The sequence below is a fragment of the Euprymna scolopes genome, chromosome 12 (genome assembly GCF_053919585.1).
Source record: "Euprymna scolopes isolate OS-2025 chromosome 12, ASM5391958v1, whole genome shotgun sequence".
In the NCBI taxonomy this organism is placed as follows: domain Eukaryota; kingdom Metazoa; phylum Mollusca; class Cephalopoda; order Sepiida; family Sepiolidae; genus Euprymna; species Euprymna scolopes.
Genome location: NC_136493.1, coordinates 34,734,130 through 34,752,028, shown reverse-complemented (window position 1 = coordinate 34,752,028; position 17,899 = coordinate 34,734,130). Strand labels below are relative to the sequence as shown.

At 33.9% G+C, this 17,899-nt stretch overlaps 1 long non-coding RNA gene across 1 annotated transcript; it reads left to right on the top strand.

Moving 5' to 3' along the window:
* Positions 1-15,398: 15,398 nt before the first annotated feature.
* On the top strand, positions 15,399-15,931 carry LOC145291249 (uncharacterized). The gene is made up of 2 exons (XR_013869367.1): positions 15,399-15,667; positions 15,723-15,931. It is a non-coding gene; the product is annotated as an uncharacterized LOC145291249 (long non-coding RNA).
* The last annotated feature ends 1,968 nt before the right edge of the window (positions 15,932-17,899 follow it).

The following is a 17,899-nucleotide window of genomic DNA, read 5'->3' as shown; positions in this document are numbered from 1 at the left end:
ACGGCTGGGCCGATTTTTATAAAAATTGTACTTTATATGTCTGGCAGTGTTCTTGGATAGGTTTTTGTATCGGAATGTCTTCGATAAGAATCGATAATCGATAATTGAAATAGTCCAATGAAAGAAGTAACATGCGATTTTGACCAAAATTAACACTTTATACAGCCTAACATCACAAGAGCATTTAAGAAGTTCTATTACCACACAAGCAGAATGGCCCGGCGTATAAAATCGACAGTAAGTTCTTTGATATGATAGGGACGCATTCATGCTTCTGCTTAGAGCACAATTAAACCATGATGCTAAACTTTTGCATAATTCAAGTCGTTATATAAAAAATAATTTTATAAAATCAACAGTAGGTTCTCTACAGTGCAATGTAGACTACAATGTATTGTGGACTGTCACTGCAAGGAGACATGTGATACTTTCTCCCGGTGCACTATGATGGGTCCCCAAATATAGCAGGTAATCAATCGATTTGATTGAAAAATGGACGATTTCACCGATTTTGATGATATTAAAGGTATAGGAATGCAAAACATTCGTTGATCATCATTCAATCCCGGACAACGTTGAGTCTCCCTGCTACTCTATTGTAAGCCATTCCTTTTTTTATTGTATCATAAAACATTAGTTGATCCCTTACCTATTGCCGTGGTTATTATCTTTGAGCATCTCATCTTCATTTTGTTTGCTGCCAAGCTAACAAAGAAATCTCATTATATTCGTTTCTGCTTCTTCCCATCAAGTTCTTATCAATAGATTCGTAAATGGTTGTTGTATATTGTATATCCTAACGTATGGAGAATGTGTTTATATTAAAACTAGATAAAGAGATAGGAGCTTTATTTTCGTAATGAGTCTCTTTGTAAATATTTCTGATAAAAAAGTGATGGTGAGAATAATTATTGAAAGGTATAAAATCCTTTATGGAGAAAATGATAAAAAAATTGATTCAGTTTTCACAATGGATAATTCTTGTTATGGTGCCATAAAAATGAATTTACGTCGTTAGATTTTGTAAACCTTGACAAAAATCATTCTGTACTTTATTTTTTGTAGTAGGAAAGTTAAGAGTTAATTAAAAAAAAAAATAAGATACGTATTAATTCATTAAACATTCTTCCACTCGACATCATGGCGAAGAAAAAGAGAAAATAAAAAGAAAAAAAAAGAAAAATATATATATAGATTGACAAAGGAGTATATCTCCGAAATATATCTTAAAAATAAACACTCGTTTATTTTATAAAAAATATTTCGCGTTGCAGTTATTTGGCTTCAAACGTGTTCAATGCGTATCTTATTTTATTTTCAAATTTCACACAATATATATGACTAAGAAAACGACACATGAACAGAGAAACAGAATCTTTACTGACAGTTTCACAGAACAGTCGTTAAGGGTCAAGGAGAATGGAAAGACCAAGAAGAGAAAGCACTAAACAGACCTCCACTGGTTGAGGGCAAAGAAAATTGGTGCGACCCAAATTACAGTGAAGGCGAAATGTCGCTGCCAACGAGAAATGAATGGTAACCGGCTGTTGCAATAACGCAAATTCATTTGCAAGGGTCATCAGAAGAGGTCGAGAGTAATGGAAACCTGGGGAGGCTTGTTGTCACTAATGCTCTAGGGAACACTACATGGATATAAACAAAAAACTACCCTTATTTTTTTATTTTTGTTTTTTTAGTTTGCAAAATCATTTTTAGTCATTTCCGTAGATTTCGCACGTTGAGTTTCTATGTGTGTGCATGTGAGAGAAACAATCTGTCTTTGCACTCAAGTGCTGCCCTTTACTTCTTGGAGAAAGCCAGCCAACATGTCTGTTTCGGTTGAAATTTCGTCGAGAGTCAGAGAGATACTGTGTTTTGGTATTACATCACCCAATAAGGCTTGATATGCCGTAAAACAAATAAATCAAACGTTTATATATTATTTTAATTGGAATTCATTATTGAGATGAGTATTATTTATATTAACTTATTTATTGTGGACTATTATCCTCATCTTTAACCTGACGAAGGCCAGAGGAATAGTTGGCCGAAACGTCGGGAAACAACAACTAATAAAGATGAGAATAATAGTCCGCAATATATAAATTAAATCAAACGTTATCTACTATTCCTAATTGGTGGCCTGGTTTTTCAAAGATTTCTAACAAAAGTCATTTATGGATGGAATAATTCTTGAATAGTATGATTCTTTTGTGAAGAAAATGATTTGGTTTTCACAATGGATAATTTTCGTTATACTGCCATAAAAATAAATTTACTTTTTTTAGATTTTGTAAATCATTCTGTACTTTATTTTTGTAAATCTTGACCCATTCACAGTATCTTCAAAATTAATCTGAACTTAGTCTTTTGCATTTTACTTCACTAACTTCTCAGAATCAAAGATGCCCCTTTCTGAGATGAACATTCGATTTCTTTATGAGATTATATAAACATCCGAGTGTTATGATTCTCGTTAGATTTTGAGTCAGTGAGAAAATTACTTTCTTTTAATTCTCTCCTTCAAGCTTTTTTCTTTGAAGGCACTCGAGCTTTGCCCTTGTAAGCTTTCGAGCTTCCTCTTCATAGGGTCCTGGATATGACCTTAAACTATATATATAATGGTGAGGCCCCAGCTTGCGGGTTTTGAGGAGTGTGGAGCCACCCTTTAATTACCATTGCTCCCAGGTCCACTCTGACCCGGAGTGGTAATACCTGTCAGGGTCCCAACTATGGGTTAAATAGAAACCGACTTTAAAAAAAACAAATATATTCTATTAAAAAATTTTCTTCAAAATCTTCGGATTCGGCATTAAATAACCCGAAAAGGGTTGATATGCCATAAAACAAAAACAACCAACCAATCCTCTGCATAGACATTCAATCTTTCTCCTTAAGGCATTCGAGCGTTTCTTTTGTAGGCGTTCGAGCTTTCTCCTTATTGGCATTCGAGCTCTTCCCTTGTAGGCATTCAAGTTTTCTCCCTGTAGGCATTCAAGCTCTCTCATTGTGAGCATTCAAATTGTGTGCATAAATATGCAGATGTCTACTCATTATTTTCAACCATTCTTTGTAAAGTTTAAAATTTAAAGCATTATTTATAAAATAAATTTGGGGGCTGTTTTCCAATAAGCATTGGTATACATAAAAATTGGTTAAAAAACAAATATATAACAAATAAATCTTATCAAAGGCAAGATTAGTTTTTCTTCTACCTCGCTGAATAAGTTTTTAGTGTTTTTACTCACTTGAAAACGTTTATTTGGTCCGAAAGACAGTGTCGATCGTTAAGTGAGAGCAAGAAAAATGGCCAGATTTGACACTTAAATATTTGAAGTATCCATAATGACTTAAAAATTGTGAGAACACAAGGCAAATTCACAAAGTTGAGGTCATGTGATTGTATGTTTCTTCGCTAGCCACGTAGAGATATAAACCATGACCATTTGAAAAAGCAGACCTCAGAAGGATACTGGCATTTGAGCACAGATACTACATGAAAATCCTTCAAGTGTCTTGGAGCCAGCAGAAGACGAATAAAGATATACGACGATAACTACATGGACACGAGAACTAGTTCATAAATGACCATGTTCTTTACAAAACACAATTAAAACTAATATTTCTAAAGAATTAGAATGACATTTATCATTTTTGTTGTATCGTTCTTAACAATTAATGAACAGATGGTTGGCATTCAGATTGTCAGATAACATCCACTTAAGATAAAACAAGCAAAAACATTTGATGGAAAAAATATCATCTTTAACATTTATTTTCATCATTATCATTTGTGTCATAAAAATATGAATGAAATATGTGCAAAGAAAAAAAGATACAATTAATGAATCAAAAGAAAGTTTATGGGTAAATCTGTAATAAATGTAATTTTGTTTCATTTGATGACAATTAATAAAATTCAGACAAATTAATTTACAGATGTAATTTAAGCTCAGAGAGACAAGAGACACACAGATGATAGCAATGGACGGTAGCTTTGGGAATATTTGGTAGACAGCCAACAACTAGAAACAGTCAATCTATTTTGCTATCTAAATGCTCTTCCCTACTCCCGACACATCCCATCCTTAAACTGCGCAATTAGGAGTGCTTGAATACCGTAATGCCAGTTGACCATCATTTGATGAGTTGAGGGTACCGGATAGACAGTTCCTGGCTGTTGTTCTCGACTAGTGGTACAGGTGTCCTAACTATTCAGTAGCACTTAGAGTGGCTGCCCCATCAACAGTTGTATAATATCGGGATGTTTGTCGTGCCATGTCGCGCATGGATAGGGACCCTGCACTCATCCCCACTGGGCTATCCTGAGGCCACGACCCTAGTAGATGGAGGGACAGCTGATGGTCTGCGTGTGTTGCATGTCTTGTATTCTGCATAACCACTTGCTCAGCACCCCTTACCTAAACTGAAACTCTTAAAAATAAAAATGACAGTACATTCAAAAATTGCGCTAAAACCAGGCCAAAACTCAAACAAAACCAACCTGCCTTCTCCCTTGAGGCTCGCATTTACGAACATCCGTGGGCTTAGAACTAATTTAAATGATATTGAAGCATTTCTCCTAACAAACACCCCGGATATCTTGGCACTAAGTGAGACTAACCTACACTCCTGCATCCCCTCTAACTACTTTAACATGCCTGGATACCTCCCACTCTGCCGTAAGGACTCTGACAGACATATGCATGGGCTTGGAGTCTACATTCGAAACACCCTCCCCTTGACTAGAGAAACTAAACTAAAATCGGACGATCAAGCCTTTATGTGCTTTAGACTTAACATGCAACATAATATTGACTACTTTTATTTTCTCTACCACTCTCCCTCGACCCAGTACTGTACACTAATAAACAAAGTATCTGACAGCATAGATACAGCACTTTCCCTCGACACTAGTGCACAAGTGCATGTATTTGGTTATTTCAATGTCCATGACAGCAACTGCTTTGGATTTTCTACTTACACAGATGCAGCTGGTACCACAACACGTAACTTCTCTATATCTCATTCCCTATCATAGATGGTTACGTTTCCAACTCGTTTCCCAGACCAGCAATAACAACATGCATTACTTTTAGATCTGTTTCTGACCACAGTTCCTGATGACTGTGTAACGAATGCCCACAGCCCTCTTGGGAACACCGATCATGCAGTGGTAATGGTTGAAATCACCCTAAACTCTAGAGACAAAACTGAAGAGCCACTGCTCAAAACAACAAGATATTATAAAAAGGCTGACTGGGAAGCCAGCAGGGACCTCATAAGGGACGCTCCATGGCAAAATATCTTTTCACTTCCTGTTGAACATTGCGCAAATAAGACCACTGAATGGTTCAAAGCGGCAATTGAAGCACATGTTCTCACACGCAAATTCTATAGGAAGCCCCACTCTCCCCAATGGTTCACTTCAACTTGTGCAGCTGCGATAGCGCAAAGGCAGCATGTATACTGCAAATTTAACTGACGTAAGTCCAGTTCAAACCGACAGAAGTACATAGTAGCCAGAAATAACTGTAAGAAAGAAATAGCGACAGCTAAGAGAGAATTTACTGAAACCACCCAGAACGCATCGAAGCACAGAAACTAGGACCCTGAGACTTCTGGAAAATCTACAACAGTGTAGTAAATAATGGGCAATCAACAATTCCCCCACTATCCAACAATCATGAGGTTGTTTGCTCTGCAACTGAGAAGGCTAACATGCTTGCCAGACGGTTTGCCTCCAACTCCACACTGGACTATTCTAACCACCCCTCCCTGACTTTCCTTTGCAGACAGACGCCACACTAGACGATCTGAAGATCACCCCTTCTCAGGTGCATGCTATCATAAGAAATCTTGACACTGCAAAAGCATGTGGACCTGATCTCATCCCGGCTGTGCTATTAAAAAAGTGCGCCGCCGAAGTAGCTCCAGTTCTCTCCAAACTTTACAACAAATGCCTTAATGAATCTTGCTCTCCTGCCTGCTGGAAAACTGCTTCTGTCGTGCCAGTTTTCAAGAATTCTGGCGAAAGAACTGACTCAGTAAATTATCACCCCATTAGCCTACTCCTGCTTTTCGCTAAAATATGTGAGACCATAATTAACCAAGCTCTAGTCCATCACCTTACAGATGTTTAACTTCTGACTGACCAACAATATGGATTTAGGCAAGCCTGTTCCACAGCAGACATCCTAACTGTAATCTCAGAACTTATATACCAGTCACAGGACAAAGCGGGGGGAGGGTAGAGCGGTAGCTCTAGATATAGCTAAGGCTTTTGACAGGGTATGGCATGTGGGTCATCTCAAGAAAATCAGATATTACGGCATCACTGGAAGAATACATAACATAATTAGATCCTTCTTAGATAAGAGAAAAATCCAGGTTGTCTTTGACAGTCGTACATCTAAACAATATGATATAAATGCGGGAGTGCCCCAAGGGTCTATCCTTGGACCTCTGCTGTTCCTAATATTCATAAATGACCTCCCTGACAAAATTGTCTGTGAGATGGGTATGTATGCTAACGACACTACGCTCTATAACAGACACGACAGGAAAACAAATGAACACATATCTAAAGAAATGGCAGAAACACTAGAGGAAGACCTCTGATCCATAGTGGAATGGGGACTAAAATGGATGGTCACCTTCAATGCTGCTAAGACTAAACTTGTTTCCTTCAATAATTACAAGAAACCTTCTCTACCGCCAATAGCAATGGTCAATGACTTTTTATCTGAAAGCACATCTTTTAAACTGCTCGGCCTTGCCAGGACCGCTGTGAAGAAGGTAGGTTCTCTCTAAAATGCTAGAAAGCTATTAACGCCCGAAAGTTTCCTGTACATCTATAAGGCCACTATTCGCCCATGTATCGAGTATTGCTGTCATATTTGGGCTGGTGCACCTAGTCTCTCGCTCCTAGAAAAGGTTCAAAAGAGAGTCGCCAATCTGATAGGTCCTGAACTGTCAGCTAAACTTCAGCCTCTGTCACATCGATGAAATGTTGCATCCCTCTGCGTTTTCTACAAGTACTTTAACGGTGAATGCTCTGACGAACTGCAAGCACTTGTGCCCCCTCGACATAAATACCCCCAACAAACCCGACAAGCAGCTAAATCCCACCCCTTCACAGTAGACATCCCTAGATACAAGAGAGTCTTCTACTCCAGTAGTTTTTTTTCCCAGAACAGCTAGACTTTGGAATTCTCTTCTGGGTCCCTGCTTCCCCCACTGTACCGACATGCAGAAGTTCAAGTGTTATGTGAACCAAAATCTTGCTGCCCAACTTCCTACACAGTACCCCTGATGCTTATGTCCCTGATAGTAGCCCCCTACAACATAGTGATAATGTGCCTTGTTTGGGGTGAAAATGAAATAAAAAATAAATAAATAAAAAACGGGCACACGAGGCAGGCAAAAATGAGGATTCAAGTAAAAAAGAAAACTCCCGGCCAACGCCTGACAATTACAATTAGTGAATAAAAAAAAAAAAAAAAAAAACTGATTGTTGACCTCTGACGCAAAAGCATCCCAGATTTTGACTGCTGGCTTACAAACAAACATAAATGCAATGGAGCAATGAAAAGAGAATTATGAAAAAAATTTGATCAGAGAACTCAGTCACTATTAAAAGAGAGTCACACCGCCCCATCCTCGCTTTCCTGCTTTATACCACACATCGATTAATCAAATAAAAGCGACTGTTTTTACAACCAAATAATTTGTCATCTATTTGATAAAACAGCAGTACTTAATGAACTGTTGTCATCAAGGAAAAACAGAGGCGTATCAAATGAATACATACCTGAGGATAGAAAAGATATTACACTTCGATTCGGTCCTTAAACTATATCCAGTGGTGAGGCCCCAGCTTGCCGGCTTTGGGGAGTGTGGAGCCACCCTTTAATTGCCATTGCTCCCAGGTCCACTCTGACCCGGAGTGGTAGTACCTGTTAGGATCCCAACTATGGGTTAAATAGAAACCCAACTATGGGTTAAATAGAAAACAACAAATATATTCTATTAAAAAATTTTTTTTCAAAATCTTTTGGTTTGGCATTAAATAACCCGAAAAGGGTTGATATGCTGTCAAACAAAAACAATCAACCAACCAACACTTCGATTCTGACTGAAGATCAATCAACAATCAAATTTAAGGTTATCATAAGTAAGCAAACTTTGTTGTGGAGTACTTTTGCCACATCTGGGCAGGAACTGCCTTGACAGAGTACAAAATAGACTTCGTAACTTAGTGGGGATGCCCTTTTCTCTTCCCTGCAACCTCTTTCCCACAGAAAGGGCGTTGCGAGCCTGTCTTTGTTTTATCATTACTTCCACAGCAGGTGCTCGTCTGAGCTCCAATTTCTGCCCCCACCCTCGCTAATCTTTCTCAAAAACACCCAAATTTCAATTAATAACGACTACTACGATATTATCCCATTGATTACTGTACACTCAATAACCCTTATCCTCGTGTCGCTCCAGGGCCTTGATAAGTGGTGACTCCTTTATAGAAAAAAAAAAAAAGAAAAAAATTCATTTTTATTCTGTCATAATGTCCTTCCACATTCAAATGAAGACGATCGATCCATCTCATTTACTCTTATCCTCGAGTAGTTTTTGACCTTGATAAGTGCTAACCCATTAGTAAAAACAAAGGCAAAATAGTCTGATTGCTTTTTTGGGGGGGAAACTAGTAAACTTAAATATTTATCTTAAACAAACAAATAAGTCGAACAATATCTGCTAAGGGTAATTGTGTGCAGTAATGTTGAAACCAAACGAAAAATCTGACAAATAATCTCGCTATATGAATGCCCATGTTTGTGGACGACCTTTTCCAGTTATTTTTGTCAGCTGCCGAACGAGCCCGAGCCCGAGCCAATGTCATGGAAATCGCAGGTTTTGTGGTACGTTCTCTACAGAATTAGAGGTTAGAGAATTCAGTAAAAAAAAAAAAATAATTAATATCCGTAAAAATATAAAGAAGTGTTATGGGCACAGTAAGTACATACCTGTGTTTCTTATTCAATCTTGAACAATGTTGCTTTTTTTCTGCTAGTTATTGATAATTCAAAAGTCCACTTTCTTCCAACTCTATTAGAGCAAGGGTCTATAAACTATAGCCCACAGGCCAGATCTGGCCCACCAAAGTTTTTAATCCGGCCCGCAGAACTCTTATATAAAATGTAAAAAATATTCAGGAAAAATTTTAATAATGAAAATGTTGGAAAATATTGTGGTGGTTTTTCTTTTTATTCAGAAAATGATTAAAAGAATGAGGTTTGGGAGAACCAGTTTTACTAAAAAGCAAAACTAATGAGCAAATGAGTATAAAATATGTCCAGATAATGTTTTTATTTTTTTTTTATTTTATTTTTTTTGTGGCCTGCATAGCTCTAAAAAGTCAGTGATATGGCTCCCAGTTTGAAAAGTTTAGAGACCCCTGTATTAGAAAGTGAAAGAGGCTGAGAGCAATAAAACTAACCGAGAAAAAAATATATTGTTACGAGCATAGTAAAAAAAGGTACATAGTAGTGCTCTTCATTCAATCCCGAGCAACAAAACAAGGATGCTAAAATCTATATTAAGAAGTGAAGTGCTCGACTGAGTTTCGATTTATAAACCCTCCCTGTAAAACATTTATAGCAAACATTCATCTCGCTAAGACCACTCTCACCAAACCCCTCACTATTTATCTGCGCTTAAAACTAAATATGAATTCCATGAACAAAGTTTCAAAAACAAAACAAGAAAAAACAGAGAAAATAAAATATTGTTACACGCATAGTAAAAAAAAAGGTACACAATAGTACTCTTCATTCAATCCCGAGCAACATCGTGTCTCCCTGCTAAAAAATCTATAAACAAATATTGAACTTAATCTTTTCTTATATTAGTTTTCTTATCGTTTAAAAGAGAAAAGTTTTTATGCCAATATCGAGAATCTCTTTATCCGCCCGATAAAAGATATGATGAAAATAAAATCACTTGTAGCTGATCGGATGGAATTATTTCGTTAATTGGAAAAAAGATAACAGATACACAATCTTTGCCAAAACAAGGAAGCTACAGTCTATATTACGGAGGGAAGTGCTCGACTGAGTTTCATTCTATAAACCCTCCATACAAAACATTTATAACAAACATCCGTCTCGCTACAACCACTCTCACCAACCCCGTAACTATATATCTGTGCCTAAAACTAATTGTCAATGTTTGTGTGTGTGTGTGTGTGTGTGTCTATAGAAAGAAAGGTTCATTTATTTCATTTCACATGAATCAGATGATTCTTTTATTGGCATTGGTTTCCCCGACATATTTTTCTAGTTATAATTTGTTCTAGAAAGTATGCAATATGGTGTTCTGAGCACGAAAACGTACGTAGTATGTTCCGAATTCATTCCCGTGCAACATCGGGTCTTTTTGTTAAACTACAAACTACAGCTCATGAGCCATATCCAGCCTGCCAAAATCTTTAATCTAGCTCATAGAGCTCTTATGGAAAACAAAAGTATTCAGAAGAAATTTTTTCAATGGAAATGTGTGAAAATAGTGTGGTAGTTTTTCTTTTGTTCAGAAAATAATTAAAAGAATAAGGTTTTGGGAAAATAATTAAAAGAATAAGGTTTTGGAGAAATAATTAAAAGAATAAGGTTTTGGAGAAATAATTAAAAGAATAAGGTTTTGGAGAAATAATTAAAAGAATAAGGTTTTGGGGAAATAATTAAAAGAATAAGGTTTTGGGAAAATAATTAAAAGAATAAGGTTTTGGAGAAATAATTAAAAGAATAAGGTTTTGGAGAAATAATTAAAAGAATAAGGTTTTGGAGAAATAATTAAAAGAATAAGGTTTTGGGGAAATAATTAAAAGAATAAGGTTTTGGAGAAATAATTAAAAGAATAAGGTTTTGGAGAAATAATTAAAAGAATAAGGTTTTGGGAAAATAATTAAAAGAATAAGGTTTTGGGGAAATAATTAAAAGAATAAGGTTTTGGGGAAATAATTAAAAGAATAAGGTTTTAGAGAAATAATTAAAAGAATAAGGTTTTAGAGAAATAATAAAAAGAATAAGGTTTTGGAGAAATAATAAAAAGAATAAGGTTTTGGAGAAATAATTAAAAGAATAAGATTTTGGGAAAATAATTAAAAGAATAAGGTTTTGGGAAAATAATTAAAAGAATAAGGTTTTGGGAAAATAATTAAAAGAATAAGGTTTTAGAGAAATAATAAAAAGAATAAGGTTTTGGAGAAATAATTAAAAGAATAAGGTTTTGGAGAAATAATTAAAAGAATAAGGTTTTGGAGAAATAATTAAAAGAATAAGGTTTTGGAGAAATAATTAAAAGAATAAGGTTTTGGGGAAATAATTAAAAGAATAAGGTTTTGGGAAAATAATTAAAAGAATAAGGTTTTGGGAAAATAATTAAAAGAATAAGGTTTTAGAGAAATAATAAAAAGAATAAGGTTTTGGAGAAATAATAAAAAGAATAAGGTTTTGGAGAAATAATTAAAAGAATAAGGTTTTGGGGAAATAATTAAAAGAATAAGGTTTTGGGGAAATAATTAAAAGAATAAGTTTTTGGGAAAATAATTAAAAGAATAAGGTTTTGGGAAAATAATTAAAAGAATAAGGTTTTAGAGAAATAATAAAAAGAATAAGGTTTTGGAGAAATGATAAAAAGAATAAGGTTTTGGGGAAATAATTAAAAGAATAAGGTTTTGGAGAAATAATTAAAAGAATAAGTTTTTGGGAAAATAATTAAAAGAATAAGGTTTTGGGAAAATAATAAAAGAATAAGGTTTTGGAGAAATAATTAAAAGAATAAGGTTTTGGGGAAATAATTAAAAGAATAAGGTTTTGGGAAAATAATTAAAAGAATAAAGTTTTGGAGAAATAATTAAAAGAATAAGGTTTTGGAGAAATAATAAAAAGAATAAGGTTTTGGGGAAATAATTAAAAGAATAAGGTTTTGGAGAAATAATAAAAAGAATAAGGTTTTGGAGAAATAATTAAAAGAATAAGGTTTTGGGGAAATAATTAAAAGAATAAGGTTTTGGGAAAATAATTAAAAGAATAAAGTTTTGGAGAAATAATTAAAAGAATAAGGTTTTAGAGAAATAATAAAAAGAATAAGGTTTTGGAGAAATAATTAAAAGAATAAGGTTTTGGGAAAATAATTAAAAGAATAAGGTTTTGGAGAAATGATTAAAAGAATAAAGTTTTGGAGAAATAATTAAAAGAATAAGGTTTTGGAGAAATAATAAAAAGAATAAGGTTTTGGAGAAATAATAAAAAGAATAAGGTTTTGGAGAAATAATAAAAAGAATAAGGTTTTGGGAAAATAATTAAAAGAATAAGGTTTTGGAGAAATGATTAAAAGAATAAAGTTTTGGAGAAATAATTAAAAGAATAAGGTTTTGGAGAAATAATTAAAAGAATAAGGTTTTGGAGAAATAATTAAAAGAATAAAGTTTTGGAGAAATAATAAAAAGAATAAGGTTTTGGAGAAATGATTAAAAGAATAAAGTTTTGGAGAAATAATAAAAAGAATAAGGTTTTGGAGAAATAATAAAAAGAATAAGGTTTTGGAGAAATAATAAAAAGAATAAGGTTTTGGAGAAATAATTAAAAGAATAAGGTTTTGGAGAAATAATTAAAAGAATAAGGTTTTGGAGAAATAATTAAAAGAATAGGGATTGGGAAAATAATTAAAAGAATAAGGTTTTGGGAAAATAATCAAAAGAATAAGGTTTTGGGAAAATAATCAAAAGAATAAGGTTTTAGAGAAATAATAAAAAGAATAAGGTTTTGGAGAAATAATAAAAAGAATAAGGTTTTGGAGAAATAATAAAAAGAATAAGGTTTTGGAGAAATAATAAAAAGAATAAGGTTTTGGAGAAATAATAAAAAGAATAAGGTTTTGGAGAAATAATTAAAAGAATAAGGTTTTGGAGAAATAATTAAAAGAATAAGGTTTTGGGAAAATATTAAAAAGAATAAGGTTTTGGAGAAATAATTAAAAGAATAAGGTTTTGGGAAAATAATTAAAAGAATAAGGTTTTGGGAAAATAATTAAAAGAATAAGGTTTTAGAGAAATAATAAAAAGAATAAGGTTTTGGAGAAATAATTAAAAGAATAAGGTTTTGGGAAAATAATTAAAAGAATAAGGTTTTGGGAAAATAATTAAAAGAATAAGGTTTTAGAGAAATAATAAAAAGAATAAGGTTTTGGAGAAATAATAAAAAGAATAAGGTTTTGGAGAAATAATTAAAAGAATAAGGTTTTGGGGAAATAATTAAAAGAATAAGGTTTTGGGAAAATCATTAAAAGAATAAGGTTTTGGAGAAATCATTAAAAGAATAAAGTTTTGGAGAAATAATTAAAAGAATAAGGTTTTGGGAAAATATTAAAAAGAATAAGGTTTTGGGAAAATAATTAAAAGAATAAGGTTTTAGAGAAATAATAAAATGAATAAGGTTTTGGAGAAATAATTAAAAGAATAAGGTTTTGGAGAAATAATTAAAAGAATAAGGTTTTGGGGAAATAATTAAAAGAATAAGGTTTTGGGGAAATAATTAAAAGAATAAGGTTTTGGGAAAATAATTAAAAGAATAAGGTTTTGGGAAAATAATTAAAAGAATAAGGTTTTGGAGAAATGATTAAAAGAATAAAGTTTTGGAGAAATAATTAAAAGAATAAAGTTTTGGAGAAATAATAAAAAGAATAAGGTTTTGGAGAAATGATTAAAAGAATAAAGTTTTGGAGACCCAGTTTCACTAAAACGTAAAGCTAAAGAGCAAAGCAATATAAAATACGGTTGGTTATTTTTTTTATATTTAAAAAGTCAGCGGTATGACCTCCTGTTTGAAAACTTTGGATACCTCTGCATTAGAAAGTGAAACGGGCTGGGAGCAAAAAAACAAACTAACAAACAAAACACGCACACACACACACAGAGAAAATAAAATATTCTATGAGCATAGTTAAAAAAAAAAAAACGGTACATAGTAGTGCTCTTCATTCCATCCCGAGCAACATCGTGACTCCCTGCTAAAAAATCTATAAACAAATATTGAACTTAATCTTTTCTTATATTAGTTTCCTTATCGTTTAAAAGAGAAAAGTTTTTACGCCAATATCGAGAATCTCTTTATCCGCCCGATAAAAGATATGATGAAAATAAAATCACTTGTAGCTGATCTGATGGAATTATTTCGTTAATTGGAAAAAAGATAACAGATACACAATCTTTGCCAAAGCAAGGAAGCCAAAGTGCAATGGTTTTTACTTAAGTAGCTTATCATACTATTTCCACGTGAATTAGCTTAAATGCGTTAACATTTAATTGGAACTAGATTATTGAATCAGTATCCTGTATATAATTGTTTGATTGCAGAAATTATTCTCTGGACCAAATTGCCATATGTTTGTAACAACAGATGCCGCATACAAATTTATTGTGTCTGACTATTATCCACTACATTATGCAACTTTACAATTTCATTATTAACAGATTTATGCCTCATAATAAAATCCTACAGTTCATCCTAGAAGAGAAATCATCACTATTACCATCATCATTAGAGAAAGTAGTTCCTATTTTCCCCTCTAATTCATAACTGCTCTTATTGCTCCCACTCTACACACAGTAGGCTTGTATTGCTCCGTCACCCTTATTAACTGACTCATAAACTTATAGAAATAACGTTCATTTTCGATTCGCAGATTCACAAAATAATGATTTCACTCTTCGCTAATTCCACCCTTTCTCATTGGATACCAGCTGTAATTCTCTTCTTCCAGATTTTAAACCTTCAACAAAAACGAACGCTAACGGATTAGACACAACATGGCGTCTGCACGACACACGTTACGCCAAATTGTGACACCATATACACACATGAAACCAAAATTACGTTTAGCTTGTTTACTTCTTGGCCGCTCGCATATATTTAAACATTTTAATTTTTTATCTGTGAGAGTTGAGTTTGTTGTATTGCTATTCTCTCTCTCTTTCTCTCTCTCTCTCTCACACACACACACACACACAACAATGAGTAAGTGTGTTTCCTTATGTATTTTGACAGTAACATTGATCACTACCAAGGAAAAACGTGAAAGAAGAACATTTTTACATTATTTACTTTAAAGGGGTGGATAAATTCCCAACCGTCCGCCCAGTATTCCTTTTTGGAGGAGAGTGATTGTTGGTGTTGTTGTTGTTGTTGTTAATAGTTTCATAATTAAGTTTACGGAAACTTATTTTTAGGAGGGAGGGGGGCTACGTTTGTTTTGTTTTATTTCCACATTTTGTCTTCTACAACTTGTTATTGCAGGGATGGGGCAATTGTCGTTAATACTTGCATAGTTAAGTTTACGGGAACCTATTTCTTGGGGGTGGGGTGGGGGTAATTTTTACATTTGATCCAATTTCAAAATTTCCTTAAGTATGACGAGTTGCATAAGTTTTCCGGTATACTCATTAAGACAAGATCATTTATACTTGGTGCGGGCAGGTAGTTTTCAAGATATAAATACCTACATTTTACACTGTAATTCACTTGCGGAAGTTGGGGGTATCTATTCTGACAGCTGTTCTTACTAAGGGGAGGTTGGGGGGATCTATTCCGAAAACCATTCTTAACATTGGCAGGTTTGGTGGGAGCACCAACAACAATCGTACTTTTACTTTTTTATACGGGGAGGAGGTATACTTCCATCGGGCAACGTCGGTTAACGGGTCCTACTAGTTATATAAGTTTTTCTGAAAAGTGATGGGACTGGTTTTCCAACGAATTAATCTCAGTACAAACAATGAACTACTTGTTCCCCTTCAAAGTAGCATCCTCTCACATTACATTTAATGCACTATTTCATCCGATATATATATATATATATATATATATATATATATATAAAACAAATACTGATCCAATAAATCATGTGCTTTACTTGCCAACTCAGTTGTTGCTACCAGACACGGACATCTGTTATTGTACCTATCAGAATAAATCTATTTTATATCATATTTTTTTTTTGATATATTCACATGTAATATTTTTATATTTGATATAAAATTTCTATGAGTAAGATATATATATATATATATATATCACTGATAGAAATTTTATATTTGTGTGGAACCCAAACTTTACTACTTGTATCTTTGAGTGGAAAACAATACACAGATACAATGACAGAGAACAGATTTATTCTGATAGGTACAATAATAGACGTCCGTGTCGGGTAACAACAACTGGGAACTGAGTTGGCAAGTAAATCGCTCAGGGTTCATCTTTCCAACTTGAAGCCTCAACTGACAACTACCAGTTTTGCTCTCCTTAAACATATGTCAACGGTACTTACTTGTTCGAGCCGTGTCATAACATTATTGCATCTATATCTGAAATCTATTTCTGAAGTATTGCCACTAGACTCTCTCTCTCAGACAGAGCTCAGAAAAGAACCTCTAATCTAATAGGTTTCCCACTGTCTACCAAGCTCAAGTCTCTGTCGCATCTCCACACTGTTGCATCGCTGTACTTGCTATAACAAGTACTTCAACAAAATGTGCTCTGTCGAATTTACTGCACTGGTGCTCCCTCTACATAAATGCCCCTGTCTAACCTGACAATCAACAAGATCCCACCCCTTCACTGTGAAGCTTTTTAACTGTAATAGCTTCTTTTCTCGAACTATTAGCCTTGAGAATTCCCTCTCTGATTTCTCTTACCCCCAACATAGACAAATTTAAATGTAAGTGAACATATAAATACCTTGTAGCACAACTCCCCACTTAGTATGCCCCTATATAAATCTGACTTCTAGTTATCAGTTGCAATGTGCTTTGATTAGTGGGTGCGTATGCAGTTTGCCAACTGGACGTATCTGAGCGTGCGCTTATGTTGCTGGAACATGATGGAAATCACTAAACGTTGAATAGATCAGCTAATTAGAAAGGTACCAGGCGACTTTGGGATAAATATTAGAAGAGAATAAAAAAGAAAATTAGTTGTTACGCGTAAATCATGTTATAATATGTAACATGAGAATGTGCGTGTGAGTACACTTCTCAACCTACATACTCAACGAATTTTTGATCTACAGACTTGAAATTTTGTATATGGGATATTCAAACATGTGGAAAACATTTTAATAGGTTTTCATCTGGAAAAAAGGGCTGCTAAGAGATAAAAATTGAAAAATTGATACTTGGGGTTATCAGATTTTATCTGATTGCCAACTGTTTCACTAGATTTGAAAACGCTTTTTAAAGATCGTATCAAGCTTGTCTAATGGTTATCGTACTTGAATCAGTGTCTTTAGGTTTTGATCTCAGCTCGAGTATTTTTTTTTTACTTACAAGAATTGAACTGTTTAAAAAATTCATGATACTCGCATGCATATGTCTCAGTTTCTTTTCTTCTTTTTTTACTTCATTTTTTTTTAATAGGAATTTAACATTACGTTTAATACTGGGCAACGCCTGGTGTATCTTCTAGTATACATGTGTGTCTGTCCGTTCATAAAAAAATAGACTAGAGAGCATTCCTAAATTATAAAAATTTATACACCTGTAGAATTTTCTTATGGACATGAGTAGACTCTTACTGGCACCATATGGAGCCTTTTGGGAAAGTTATGAACCCTTTCTCCAACATTTTGTCGGTTTTATTAGGCGCAATGAAAATGAAATATTCAGATTCTCCATCTTCTAAAATATCTGGTTAACTTGTGGCTATCAGCTTTTGTCTCTCTTCTATATAAACTGCCGGTGTATTAAGTAAGAATTCTAATGTCATCATGAGGATGTTTGTCTTTCATGGAGGTGGCTTCCTTTTTATCTGTTCTTTGTAAACTTTTAGTCGCCACTGCTTAACAAAAT